Source organism: Camarhynchus parvulus, chromosome 4 (genome assembly GCF_901933205.1).
Source record: "Camarhynchus parvulus chromosome 4, STF_HiC, whole genome shotgun sequence".
NCBI lineage: Eukaryota > Metazoa > Chordata > Aves > Passeriformes > Thraupidae > Camarhynchus > Camarhynchus parvulus.
The window spans coordinates 46,689,816-46,704,260 of record NC_044574.1 but is presented as its reverse complement, the minus strand read 5'-3'; the positions used below and the strand labels follow the sequence as shown (position 1 = coordinate 46,704,260).

The window sequence follows — 14,445 nt, the reverse complement described above, 5'->3', positions numbered from 1 at the left end:
AAGACAGCCACCTTTAAAAGAATTACAAGCAAACAAAAAACCCTCAGCAAATGCACTCCTTTCTGTATGGCTTGAGTGTTCAGAGGGGAACTGAGGATAAAGCTTTATTCCCCTTCCATGCTTTTATCTATCTCTATTGCTATCTTGTTTGTATAAGATACAAAATTTCTCCTCCTATTATCCTACTTACAGCTTAATCACATACTAATTGGGGACCTTACTTCCATTGCTCTGCTCTTTTTTGAGTCTCTGTATCCTCCCTAAGAACAGTGCACAAGTACCCTCTTCAATTAAGAGAAATTAAACAAGAGCTAAAAACTCTCATCTGAGGGCTTTACATGATTACCTTAGTTGACAGCAGTGGGTTTGGCTGTGAAGTGGCTGAAATCTGGGGAGGACGGTGGTGGGGACTGGGCAGTGTGCTGGGAACACAGGTAAGTATTTCCCTGCAAAAACACGAGGCCTCAAAGCTGCTTTTTTTATTACCTCCGGATTCTGCAAAGGGCTGGTTATCTCACGCTGCGAGCCAGCATGATCAAAGCCCCGGGAAAGGTCAGGCATTCCTCCAGGAGTGACACTCAGCTGCCTGCCGGCAGCGCTCCTCCAGCCCACAGCTCCCACAGCCCGGCCATGGCACCGAACTGAAATCCTTTATCTTGTTAACGAGTGAACCTACAGATTAGCCAGCCCGGCCTTAGCTTGATGTTGAGAGCATGTAACACCTGGCCTGGGCCTTCTGAAGAGGAAAGGTGGTTGTTTTTAAAAAAAAATAATGTTGTGGGGGAGGCGGCATTTCCTTCCTCTGACTTAGCGCGAGAGAGTTAATGCCGATAAAAGCTGCGCTCTGTCTGTGCTGCACCGAGGGGCTGCTCTCCTCATGTTCTCAGCTCCCAGTTCTGTGCAGTTGGTAACAACGGTGAGTGCCAAAATCCTGGGCAGATGAGAAATCATCTACTGTGTCTTCCAGTGAGAGGATATTGTTTTCTCGCTGATGTGATGGACTCTGTTTGATAGACTGGCATTCAGTTTCTCACTTTGAGCTGCTTGTCCCCCACAAGCTGCTTGTGCGTGGACAGGGAGGTTTGGGAGGGCAAGGGGAAGGAAGAGGTGTTTGAGATGGGCAAATCCTGTCTGTCTCTGCTTCCGCACACGAGGTGCTGTGGTGTTGCATCTGTGCTAGTTCAGTGGCATGGGAGAAGTACATCCCCTGAGTAGGGGTGACAGGGATTCACCCCATGGCTCATGATCCTGTCTCTGGCTGTCTGGAGGCTGACCGTCCTTGTCCTTGTTGGTTGGCAGAGGGTATTTGGCATCTTTATCTTCAGACATGGATGCTGAAACTCTGAGAAAGGCAAGGGAGACTCTGCCTGTTTCATAGTGTGAGTAGTGAGATGGTGGAATTATGTTAACTGCCTGAAATTGGGGGTAATTTTCAGTTTCAGATGAGGCTAAGGTATCCTTATTCTAGGTGTAGGATAGAAGTAAGAGGGACCATAATTTTTCTCCATCAGAAAGGGTACTTTTGCCATAAATAGGAAAATAAATTTAATTTTTTAGAGCAGAGCACTTGATTCCTTGATTAAAAGGCTTAAATGAATGTCCCTTAATCTGTTTCCCAGCCTGTTTCTTGAAAAAGGAGGCAGTAAAAATTAGCCTCATCTGCAGATAAATGTGGCAAACTGTTTGGCCAGCTGTGGACTTGTGGCCTCTGGAGCAAACTCAAAATGTCTGTGTGCAGCATCTATGGGGCCTGCAGCAGGAGTGCCTGTGTCTCCTGCCTGACTGCCAGATGATCCTCAGATCATCCAGCTAAAAACTCTGCTCCCTCTGCAGGGGAGAGGTGAGGGTCTGGTCCTTCCCTCTGAAATGATGGCAGTGGGGAAAGAGTCTGCCTGGTCTAGTAGGAGCAGGGGAAAGCCAGAGAGAGCAGGAAGGAGCAGGGGAAAAAAAACCCAAATAAAAAATTGTCTCTGGTATGTGACTGCCAGCCTTGCCCACGTTGCTGCTGGGTGGCAGCTGGAGGGTTGCTGGGGGGTAGCATTGCTGGCAGAGTTTGCCCAGCCCCAGTGCCAGGCCAGACTGGGCACTGCAGCAGCTCCAGGGTTTCCTGCCCCATGGCAGCCACTGTAGGATGGGCAGGTCTCATGCAGATCCCTTGTGTGTCCACACCAAAAAAGAAAAGGATTAAAGTTGCATTGGGGCATCTGTGGCACTCTTGACCATTTGCCCTGTCAGCAGTGGAGGGGGGTGAGGGCCTGAGTGCTTCCCCAAGCTCTCCTGGCATGAGCTATTTTTTTGCCTGATAAATTGTTTAGTAGTGTTTTGCAGACTCTTAACACACTGTGTTTCTCCCAAGCACAGCCTTTATTGCATTGAAAAGTAGCAAGGAGGGATGTAGTTATGATAAGAAATTGTCCATCCTGGCCTCTGCCATGCTTTGAGGGGGGAGTTAATTGCACAGGGGAAGACTAATTGAATGAAAAATCAAACTGTTGGTAATGACAGGGTGATGGTAAACTTTGGAAGTGCCTCTTTAAGGCAGTCGAGCTTAACTCTCATATAATGTTGTTTGAGTTTAGTAGGATTGAAATATAATTGCAGGGTGACCCATTATTACTAGTGGGACTCATGTGCAGCTCTAAGCCCATCTGGAAGGGTGATTTACTGGAGGCTTGGGCAATCTGGCAATTTAGGCTCTTTTTTACGATGTTTAGACTTCTACCCATGTTATAAAGCACAGCCCAGGGCTTTTATGAGGATATAGGTGCCTGCTGCACAAAACTTTGGTTGTGGGCTGGGTGTATTATTTTTGTTTTTAAGAGTAATTTTTAAATTTTAAAGGCAGCTCTTGAATTTAAAAGAAAAATTCAAGTCTAGCAGTAGGCAGAAATATCCTGTGCAGGATTTAAAAGGCATCACGTGTCTTGTGCATACCAGCAACCCTTTTTTAAGCCCTGTGGCCAAGTGGGTGAAGAAGCTTAGTGGTAACAGACCAGATTGTGTGGGGTGGGAAGAGGGATTAGGCGAGCCCCATGTTTCTTTCTGTCTCCCCCATCTCATGGGCTGTCACTCCAGCCACCAGAGTGTGTTCAGGTCAGTGCCCAGGACAGCCATGCACCTGCATGGGTAAGGCCTGAAAGCTGGAGGAGATGCCTGGTTTTGGGGAGCCTGAGGGTGCTGTGCAGTTAAATGAGCCAGGCATGCCCAGGAGGCCCAGGAAGCTTCCCAGGTGTGAGTGCAGGGCAATGGAGCAGAGGCAAGGATAGGTGGTGCACAGGGCTAGTGAAGAGTTGGGGGAGAGCCAATGCCACCAACACAGTGAAAGATGCATTTTCTTAGAATGATAGAATATCCTCAGCTGGAAGGGACCCACAAGGATCATGGAAGCCCAAGTCCTGGCCCTGCACAGGACACCCCAAGAGTCACACCACATGCCTGAGTTTGTGTCCAAACACTTCTTGAACTCTTGTCAGGCTGCTGCTGTGACCACTTCTCTGGGGAGCCTGTCCCAGTGCCCAATCACCCTCTGGGTGGAAAACCTTTTCCTGATATCCAACCTAAACCTCCCCTGACACAACTTTGCTTTAGGGTCCTGAGGACTCCCTGGGTCACTGTGTGTTTTAGTGGGGGTAGGCAGCTCTTAGGGGATGATCTAATTCCAAAGCTGATGTAGGAGCATCTTTCCAGGGCTCCTTTGTTGGTTTCCCTCAGTGTCTGGAGCCAGGGCTTGCTGTGAGGTTGCCATCTGCTTTTTGGAGAGTGGAAGAAAAACATTTCCTAAGCTGCCCTGGGAGAGATGCACACAGGCACAGAAGTGGGGTGCTCTATCTTATCTGGATATCCTTTTCCCACTCCACCTGCAAACAGGCAGCTTGCATAGGTCCATTATAATTACAGTCCTCCCCTTACCTCAGTCATCTCCCACCATCAGCCCATGGCTGGAAGGCATCAGTCTGGATTTTTTAATGTCTTTTAAGATGCCATTTGGCAAACAAGACTAAAAATAATGAGCATTTAGTATTTGTGTCAGTGGCTCAGCATCCAGCTGTGTTATGTGGTAGGTTTATTGCTCCTCCTTATTTCAAGAGTCCAAATGAAACATTCGGCATCAATGGTTTGGGCCAAAAAAAGTGTTTCCAAACCCTGCTTCTTTGAGCCCATGCCTTGTTTGGGTCATTCATTGCTCGTCCTTAGCTGTCTGCTGTGATTTTTGTATTTTTAGCTACATAAAAATGTAATTTTAGGGCATGTTTTTGTGTCTCATTGATGTGACAAACCCTTGTGGGAATGATCTATAAAATTAAGTTAGAAGCTTTTCAACACTTTTGTTTGTACTGAAATCATCTTGCACAATGTGGTAGAGAAATAATTCCTGTTGTGACCTTCTACTGATGGTTCAAATAACCTGTCTCAGAGACATCCTGTTTCTGGAGGGCCCTATTGCTTTAATTCCTGTTAAAATTGGTTTTGTCTTCTGTGGAACAGTGCTGCCGAAATTAAGTACTTGCAAATGCGTTTTACCTCCAGATAAACGTTGCAGTTTGCATTTTCAATCCCAGTGAAGCTTTAGCAGACTGCTGCTTTTGGCCTAATCATTTGTACATTTTTAGGGATTTTTTTTTTTTTAGTTTAAAAATGAATATTTTATTTTAAGCCTTTGGACCATCTTGCCCACATCCAGTGATGGATGTCTAATGAGATGACTTTTTGCCTCCACTAAATGGTTATATTGTTTGCACTGATGTATGCTAAGACTTGATGCATTAAATCTTTGGTCATTAGCTGATGCCATTAGCAGAAAAGTCCAAATCACTTAGAGCTGGGACTTAAGACTTTTCATTAAAACCTGAATTTGCATGTTATTGGATAAATCTGTTAATATGGTTTAGCCGGACTCAAGGAAGTTACTTGAAAACTTTTTACAGTGCGTACTCAGGGTCAGTGATGCCTGAGAGCCTCATTTGGAGAAAATGTCCCCTCTGAGGGCATGGTTGCAGCAGCCCATGCCTCCATCCCACCCAGCCCTGCCTGCCCCCACCACCCATAGTGCTGTGCATGCAGCCTCAGCTGTCAGCACTGCGCTTCATGTTGGGCTCAGGTCTGCTCCACTGCTGCCAGAAAAGTCCCCTGATTGGGGCAGCCACCTTGGAGCCAGAGGGGGCTTGGCCTCGGCACTGGTTTCCCTGCAGGAATCTTCAAGCAGCATTAGTGTGGTGGGGAACAGGGCTTGCCAGTAGCAAAGGCCAGCTGAGAGGAGTCACTGATGTCATCAAATTTTTCACTCCTCTACCATCACATCCATTCCCATATTTTTTCTTTTTGTCCCTGGTTTTTTAGAGGGCGGATGTGGCAAGAGCACTTCCAAAAACATCAGTCAGGTTGGGTAGCTTGACCAGCCCAGCATGATCTCTGCTTTGCTGGAAGTGAGAAGATGCTGCCTGGTCAACCTCTAAGTTGCAGACTTAGCCATGGTAGACAGAGATTTTGAAAATGTAAAGGTGTGCCGGGTGCTTGGACAGGTGTCGAGCCCTTGTCCTTATCTCCTATGTGACAGAGCTAAGATGTTTTCCCAATACATGTCATACTCTTGCATTTTCTTAATCGAGAACATCTCTATTCAGTGCTCTTTGAAAACTGCAGCTCAGAGAGAAGTTGACCCATTTCTCAGTTTTCTGGGCCTCTGATAGTCTTTGTTATGACATATGGTGTTGGATAGGCTGTAACATAGACTTAATGTAAATACATTTAAGAGAGGTCCTATTTCAAGCACTTTTGATCCACTGTGTGTGCAGTGCCGAAAGGCATCTTCCTGTCACCAGGGTGCAGGATGGATTTTTTTTCTTGGTTCCCCCGAGGAGCCTGGGTCTGTATCCTGTGGGACTTGAGGAGGCCGATGAGGAAAAGTCATCCCATCCTGTGACGCACGTTGTCTGCCACAACAGAAATGCTGGGCTTCAGAGGTTGTTGTGGGACACCCTGCTTTATCACAACACTTGTGTGCTTATGTGGTACATGGAGTTTTACTGAGCCATTTCCAAGATTTGAACACTGGACTGAAGCACATCCCTCTGCCTGTGAGAGAAGCATGTGATCATGTGGGTCTGAGTATGCCAGAGAAAACGCTAAAGTTGTTGTGAGCAGGGATCCTGATAATCTCGAGGCAAGCAAAACAAGCTCATGTCTTTGCCTTAACTCAGCAGACAGCTCTGATGACAGAAACCAGAGCAGCTTTGTCCCCAGGAAACAGCTGAAGATGGCACAAGAGGTGACACCAGGATAGACTCCAGCCTCTTCCCCCCCGCTGAGAACCCCTGGGGGTCCCTGGTCACATTCCACTGCTCCCCCCTGGCAACCTGCTGGGCTCTGGGCACTGGCTCCTCTGATGTCCAGTGGGCTTCCTCTGGTGGCTTAGGACAATTGTCCTTATTGTCCAAGCAAGCAATAAGCCAGAACTCTGCAACCCAGGGGCTCAAGCTTGGGTTTGTTAAAACATTGCTAGGCCTCTGTTCTCTTTAGCCACTAATGAACTGAAAGTGTTCTGGACAGGTCAGGAAACAATGGGGAAAGCATCTTTCCAGCTGATGGAATTGCTTGTATGAGACAAGGATGCACTAGGCTAAAGAAGGGATACTGTGCAGGGTAAAGGCCCATGGGCTGTGTTACCATCCAGAGCATTTGCAGTGGCAGCAGTCCCATTTACCAGGTTTTTGGGGGTGCTAAGAGACTCCTGGGGTTGAGTGTGTGATTTGATGATGCAGGTTCCTGCTTGCTGGGTCATCTTTACATCAGGAAAAAGATGAGCTGTTCAGAATGGCCAAAGTTAAAGGACCTTCTTGCTTAAAAGTAATCAGAGCTCAAAACAAGCATTGGCTGTCAAATAGTGGAGTGTTTGCTGGCAGCCGATCTCCATCTAAGAGAACTCATTGCTGAGTTTAGAGAGTGAAATAAGACATTGCAAAATATTGTAACAGGAAAAGTCTTTTCTGTGAGCATGTGGCTTTTCTGCTAATTAAATGCCCTATCAGTGATATTTCCCAAACCAATGGGCTGTGTGAAACTGGGTGTAATCTCTGTATATGTGAACTCACAGTGCAGAAATTGACCTGGCTTGTCCTCCCCTGATCAGAGCCTTACAAGACCTGCCTGGCTCCCCACACGGTTCACCAGCACTCCAGGTCTCCTGACAGCCTTCCTGAGCAGGCAAGAACAAACAAATTAAGAAGTCATGGGAGAGAAGAAAATGGAGATAGCAGGGGATTTCTAATCAAGCTATTTTAATACTGGGTGTGCTTTAATCACTTACTTAATGGCAGTGCTTAATGAACACTTGAAATAAAGCATGTTTCTGTCAGATACTCAACACCCGTGTTTTTAAAGCTGTCTTTAGGGAACTCAAATGCTTATTACAACTTTTCAGAAAAAAAAATTCACAGTTGTGCTATATTAATTTCCGAGATTGAAGGGGAGGGAGGGGTGAAAAAGTTGGAAAAAGATAAAAATGTAGACAAGCCAGGGTAGTGGTGGTTTCTCACTAATGTTGCAATTAACCTGAATTTAGTGACTGATTATAATCCATCTATCCAGCTAGATCCTTATTCTAGGCTTTGTCAAATCACATTCACACTTTCTTTTGCAGTGCTCCCCTGGCTGTTGCACTGAATTTTTTCTTGCACATCAACCCTTTGGGCTTCAGGCAGAGCAGTCTTCTCCAGTTCCTCTTGCCCATCTTTGAGTGCTTCCTGCATTTTCAGCCGTGATGCCCCTTTGCTTCAGGTGCTGATCCTTGTGCCTGTAGACTATGGCACAGTCCTGTTGGCCATGAAGCTGCCTTTCCTGTGCTTTGCAGACACAGCTCCTGTGCTTCCCAAAAAGGAAAGTGGTGTGAGCAACTGGAAAAAGGTCACAAACTTTTCCTGCTCCCAGATAACCATGGGAAGCTCTATCAAGCATCCTGGGTACCTCCTTTACCTACTGATGATGTACTGGCTACTTCTCTCCAACTTCTGAGGGCTCCTGGCATGCTCTGGCTCAGGTTTCATGATGTAGTGTGTCCTTGGGAGATGGGGAAACTTTCAATAACTGATTTAGGTAACTTTCTTGTTCAGCCCTTTCCTGACTCCCAGCACTAAGTGCAACTTAGTTCCATGGTGAAGAGTTGAATACAGTACATGAGGAAAAGGAGGACTTTTTTTCTGACCTCATCAAGCCATCAGTCTGCCCCCTGAAATGTGTGGTTTTGATTTTAGTTTTGTTCTGACTAAGTGTTAGCAGTTGTGAAGCTGAAAGTTTCACATCAGCATTGATGGCAGCATTTCACTGCACCTCCTTAAAATGGTGAGTCCCTGGGGTGTCCCCCCTGCTGCTGGTAAGCATGAAAGGTCAGTGAGATAAATGACCTCCTGCTGCCCAGTTGTGAAGCAGGGTTAAAAGACTGCACCTTTTTTATTTGTCTTTCATAAATCACAGAATTCCTAAGCCTCTGTTTCCTGTGAGCAGTGTGTTCCTGCGGGCGCGCTTTCCTATCCCTGTTCCTTTTAGCTCCAGGTGAGGCTAAAAGCAATGCTGCAAGCCACCCTCCGCCACAGCCATTCTGGCATTTTCCTAACTGCACTGTCCAAGGATTGGAGAAGGTTTTGAAAATTAAGCATAAAATTATCTCTGCTGTCAAGAGCCTAGAAAGAAGCTGGCTTTGGACATAAAACTCTTTTCTCTGAACAATGGTTTAGGGACAGGGGAGTAACCTGAGCGCTCTATATATTGACCTGGCTGCATCTTTGCAGAGTTGTCTATGAAAAGGGATTGTACAATTGCTCCCAGGGAGGTGGCAGATTGTGATTGGTATTACTGCTGGTGCTGATGAGCTTGTTTCCTCTACTGGTTTGGCCAAAAACTAGTTACCTCCTCCTTTTCCACTACTGGTAGTTTGCTGCAGCCTGTCCATGATGAACCCAGACGTGGGCCTGGTTTTGACATTGCTCCAAAATAACATTCTTCTTGATCTTGCATTTTTATTGCAACAGCTGGTAGGCAAAGGCATAAATACAGAGTTAGTTTAGCCATTAAAATGCTGTTGGTATTTTGACCAGACAGCTGAAACTGCTGTCTTCTGACTTTGCTGAAACCTTCAGCCAAAGGATTTTAGGGCTCCAGAAATGAGAATAGGGTAAAAAAGGGATGATTTTTTTTCTTGTCTCTTTAGATCAAGGTAGCCTCAAATTCTCCCACAATAACAGAACCATTTAGTCCTTTTATTTTGAGGTACTGCAATAGCAGTAGTGGAAGGGTTTGGAGATGTTTTGGTGGTGGGTTTCTTTTTTAAGGAGCTATCTGTTGTGTTTTCCCCCTAAACTTAATGCTTGCTGTCAAAAAGTTGAATGACCCCCTCTTTCAGGAGTGAAAGGGAATGCATGCATTTATTCACCCTTAAGTTGGTTTGTTTGTTTTGGTTTTTTTTTTAGTTGGCTTATTTTAGTCTTAATTGAGAAGACCATCTGCTAGTATCTGTAACCAATGCATAACTTACTGACAGGATAGGAAGAGTGGACAGGCTGGGGCCTTTTTTTGGCTTTTTAGAAGCAATTTCATGTTTAAAGAAAAGAGGAAAAATAACCAACCCAGCACCTCTTTGGATGTTGACGAGGGATGCTCGGGTCTTGTGTGCAGAGGCTTGCTTGCCTCATGGTGCTCTGCAAGCTCCCTGCCTGCCTGCGACCTCCTTTGTAGATGTGTGTCCTTTGAAGGGTCATTAATTTAATATCTTTCTCTGTGCAGCAGCTGGAACAAATGGTGGCCCCAGCTCCAGCAGGAGCTCCCAGCTGCCCGCCTCGCCCAGCGCTGACCTACAGGCATTTTTGCCATGGCTGTCTCAGGCTTTTTATAGTTTTTGCACACTTGTTGCATATAAGATACCTTACAGGTGTGGGCCTTCAGTGAAGCATTAGCTGGCTGTTTGGGGAGGGCTTGAGGTTTGTTTTTTTCTGGACTCTTACTTTTCTTCAGAAGCATTTCAAAAATGAGGGAAAACTTACTGGGTTCAGACTGAATTTGTGCCGCAGCATTTCACCATGAGCTCACCAGAGATTAATCTAAACTGTCTCACAGTGTGCTCCTCGGATGAGAGGGTAGGCACATGTCTGAAATGGTGAGTGGCTCTGTGAGTGCAGGTGCAGGACTGCCAGTGCAGGGCACTTGCAGGGGTCACCCAACCATGTGGCAGCAGCTGTGCCAGTGTCGCAGCCAGGGGATTTCTCACTCTGCTCCTTGCCCTGGCCAAAATTCCTGAGTAAGTTCAAGCTTTACCACTTGCAGACTGTGATTGCTGTTTGCAAGGGAAGTGTTTGCTGTTGTCCTGACCTGTTCCTGAGTTACTTTAACTCAGCAATGGCTTTAAACAGGTGTCTGGTGCATAGCAAAGCTCCTGCTGGGATAATGCCGACTGCTGGGTCAGGGACCTCTTCCCTGCAAACTCTTACCCTTTGCCCACCAACATTGTACTGGGGATTTTGGGGTTTTATTTCAGGTCAGTCATAAAACTGAATAGCAGCTTCATCTTAGCCCTAACTGGCCAAATAATTTGGCTCCTGCTGTTTCCAGTACAGTTGTGTCCTTCAGGGGACTGTCCCCTGCCTGCACTGCCTCAGTTCAGCCTGAGAGCACATGCTTGGGAGAAATAAAAGATACCGACTAGGAAGACCAAGCTGATGAGGAAAAGTGCCCCAGGGAGGGCTGCACAGAGGCCAGCTCCCAAAGGATGCTGGTGTGGTCTGTGCTGCAAGACTGTGCTCTGGGACTGGATCCCTGGTGGCCGTGTGGTCTTTGAGAAGGAGACCAGTGAGGTTGAGTCACCCAGGTTGAGTCACCCAGTTGAGTCACTGTCCCTTTGAGTGCTGTGGGGCACAGCTGTGTGTCCCTAGGCCGACAGCAATAGGCTGTCCTTTGCCATTAGCCTTTAGTGTTTGTAACAGGTAACACATGCATGATAAGGTATCCTACAACAGAACAGGAGGTCTTCAGGTTGTAAACAACAGGTGCTCATTTTTAGTAATTTACTTTTTCCAAATTGCATATCTTGTGCTGTGCTGTATGTCCCATTTCCCTTACTTTCCAGGTCATGTGAAGAGCCTTAGGCACAGAGAATGGAACTTCACTGGTGTGGTAATGCACCATTTATGTGGCATCAGAGCTGTGCTAGGGACAGCTTCAACAAATGTTCAGCTTTTCCTGATTGTCTTGGAAATAAGAATAGAAATGGAAATTTAATCCTCATTCACTTTATTGTGGTTTTAGAAGCAGCTTGAGTGTGTACTTGCACCAAAATGCTATGTTTTGGTGGGTGGATGAAGTATAATTTCTGTAGTGAAATACTGAAGAACCTCACGTAGGACAGTGCATAATTATGTAATTGTCTCATTGAAGGCATGTGGACTGATCGGGTTTTGCAGATTTTCAGGCTGTGCTGAGGAGAAAAGGCACTCTATGGACCATGCCTGAATTAGATATAAATGTCACCAGTGTGCCAGGGAGAGCTGGTTGTGGGTTTGGTCAGCAGGTGCTCAGCAAGCCATGGGGAATGGAGTTCCCCCTGCATGGAGGTCATGTTTACCAAGATTGGATCTCTGTCAGTCTCTCAAGTGTTTCTGCATCTGTGTGCATTGTCTTTGGAGGACCTGGGCAGACAAATGTAGTAGGGATGCCATGTTTGTGGGAGGAGGCAGCCAGTGGGTGAAGACTGGGAAGCAGTAGAAGCAGCTCATCAGCACAGTTTTGTACCTCAGTGTGAGGTAGGATTTGGCCACGGTTCACAACCCTGGAAAGCACTAGTGCCCACTGGGAGCAGTAGATGGTGGAAGGGGCTTTGGCAACATCAGGGGAAAGGGTGCGGGGCAGTGTCCATGGCCTGGATGGGGTGCCTGGGGCCAATCCCTTCTGCAGCAGGGGATGGGAGGGTTGAGAGGGTGGCAAGAGGGGCATCCAGGTGTCTGCATATGAGGTCTTGGTCTCCTGCCCTGAACCCTCTCTGTGAGGAAGGCCCAGATAACCCATCTGGGTTGCCTGGTAGGGCAGATGCCATGGCAGAACCACTTCAAGTCCATAGAGCTTTTGGAAAATATGTCATCAGGCCTTTCTCCTCCTGGTTTCATCGTGCATGTGTCACCCTGTGTGTCCTCCTGCTGTCGATCTCTGTGGCCATCTCAGGGAGGCTCAGCCTCTGCCCAGTGAGCCCCCTGGCTCTGTTGTCTCGCTGGGGCGACCAGCAGGATTTAGCTGCCAGAGATCCCTGGGTCTGCCCAAAGCAGTGTGGGGCAGGCAGGCTGGGAAGCTTTGCATTATTGCTATTTTTTATTGTTACTTTTTTTCCCTCCCAATTTCTGGCTCTGCAGACCCCCAAATGCTCTTAATGGAGATATGGCCTGTTTATATGTTAATTTTAAGCCCGCTGACAAGCGGTTTGCTTTTCTCCTGACTTCTCACGGTTCCTTCGCCCGTTGAAAGCCGCTGCCATGGGCTTAGGGGATAAGGTGCCGAGAATTAGAAAATAAAATAAAATCTGCAGGATGCTGGAGAGCGAGGGGGTACAGGGATTGGCATGCTCCAAGTATAAATGGGTGATTTCTGAAAGCAAGGAACCCTGATACCAGGGGCGTGCATGACAATTACATCCAGTACAATACAAAATGTTAATTACTAAATTTTGAGAAATTAATGCTGATTAGCAGCTGTGTGTGTGTGTGACCTAAATACATCTATTGCTTATCTTTATTCATAATATACAGTTTATTGTTGATAAAGTAATGGCTGAATGGTGGGCTGGCCCACGAGTCTCATAGCTAAAGACTGAGGCCCGATTTGTAAATCGTCTGATATTTGTTGGCATCTGTTTTTTGTGGAATTTATATGGATGGGAAAGATGAATAGCAGTCTGAGCTATCCCCTTTACAACTCAACTCATAGGTATTATTGAGAATTCATATTGCGTTTATTATTTGGTCACAAAAATGGACCTAATGCTTGTTGGCTTTAAAACACCTACTAGCGCTGCTTTCTCTCTCCATCTTGCAAAATATAAGACAAGGCCGAAGCTTAAATTAAAATCCTCAGGTTCTTATCTCTTTCCCACAGGAAAGCAAATCTGTGTTGAAAACCGTAAAATTAAGAGGAGAGCAAGGATAGCATAATTTAGCAAAAATTCATGGCACCAGATTCTGAGCTATATGACTGGAGGGATAGGTCAGACATTAAGAAGATACTGCCTGCTAATGCAAGTTCCTTAAGGTGGTGCTCTGGAAACAAGGAAAGCAGAAAATGCTGCACTGGTTCCCGTTTGCTTCCTTTCCTCTACTCCTACCAGCCTTAACAATAAATTGAGTTGTCCATTTAATAACCCATCTGCTTCCAGAAGTCCAGAAAAATCATGGACTTGTGCATGGAGCTATGTCTTAATGTCTGCTTTGTGCCAGAATTTCAATAGTGAACTCAATGAAAATTAATTTCATTGGCCTCTTAAATTCTTTTTCTTTTTTAATTCCTTATGTTTGACAGGTTGTCCTTGCTATCAGTGTGTCTGTCTGAAGGATAGCTTTACTTTTTTTGCGGGGGGAAGGGTATTAAAAGCCTGTTTGTTCTATAATTTTTTGTGCTAAGGGGCAAGGTAGAGTGGCAGGGCACAAATGAGGAGCTCCTGTTACATGCTGACATCATCGCTGTGGCTCATCCCACTGTGGAAAGAGCAACTTGAGTTTTAAGCAGCATTAATAATGCAGGATTTCATTGGGATTGAGGAGTTCCGTTGTCTTGCAACCTTGATCTTAGGGAGTAATTTTGGACAGCATCCTTCTGTCGTGCTGCCTGCCTCATCCCATGCGCCTCTGAACTCCAGGAAGTGCTGGTGGGAAGTGTACATCTTGCCGTGCAAGGACATCACCTTATGGCACCCATTTCAGCACCCTTGTGGGCGTTTGTAGCGCTTTGAGTTCTCCTTGATAGAGTCAGAGGCCTCCCAGCTGTTCCTTGCGCTCCCGTGCCTCCCCTCTAACTGACCCTCTTTAGAGGCCACTGCCAACTGCTCATATATGAAATCAGCCTTCTAAGCGTGACCCTTCAGTTACCCAGTAGACAGACAAGAATTTTCAACCAGACTTTGTAAAGCTGCAAGTGAATTTGCTGTTCCTCTGGTGATGGCAGGGGTTTGTCACAGCTGTGCCATGCCACAGCCATGGAGGAAGAGCAGTGGGAAGGAACAGGGAAGCTGATGAAGCTTTTAAAGCTGGAGATATGGCAAACCTGTCTTTAAGCCTTCTTTTTTTAAATGCTGTTCCTGTAACCAAAGGGTTTCTCCAGCCCTGCTGCTGACTCTGCTGTCCTTGGTGCACAGTGCCTGCCTGCCCAGCACGTTTCTTCTCCTGCCCTGCAACTCTCCATTTGCCATTTCCGCAGCCCTGTCTCAAT

The 14,445-nt window shown here is 46.4% G+C and overlaps 1 protein-coding gene across 7 annotated transcripts in view; it reads left to right on the top strand.

Annotated features, from left to right (window-relative positions):
* The window catches only part of LEF1 (lymphoid enhancer binding factor 1), a 70,877-nt gene that overhangs the window by 26,336 nt on the left and 30,096 nt on the right, over window positions 1-14,445 (top strand). The gene's annotated exons all lie outside the window — the stretch shown is intronic.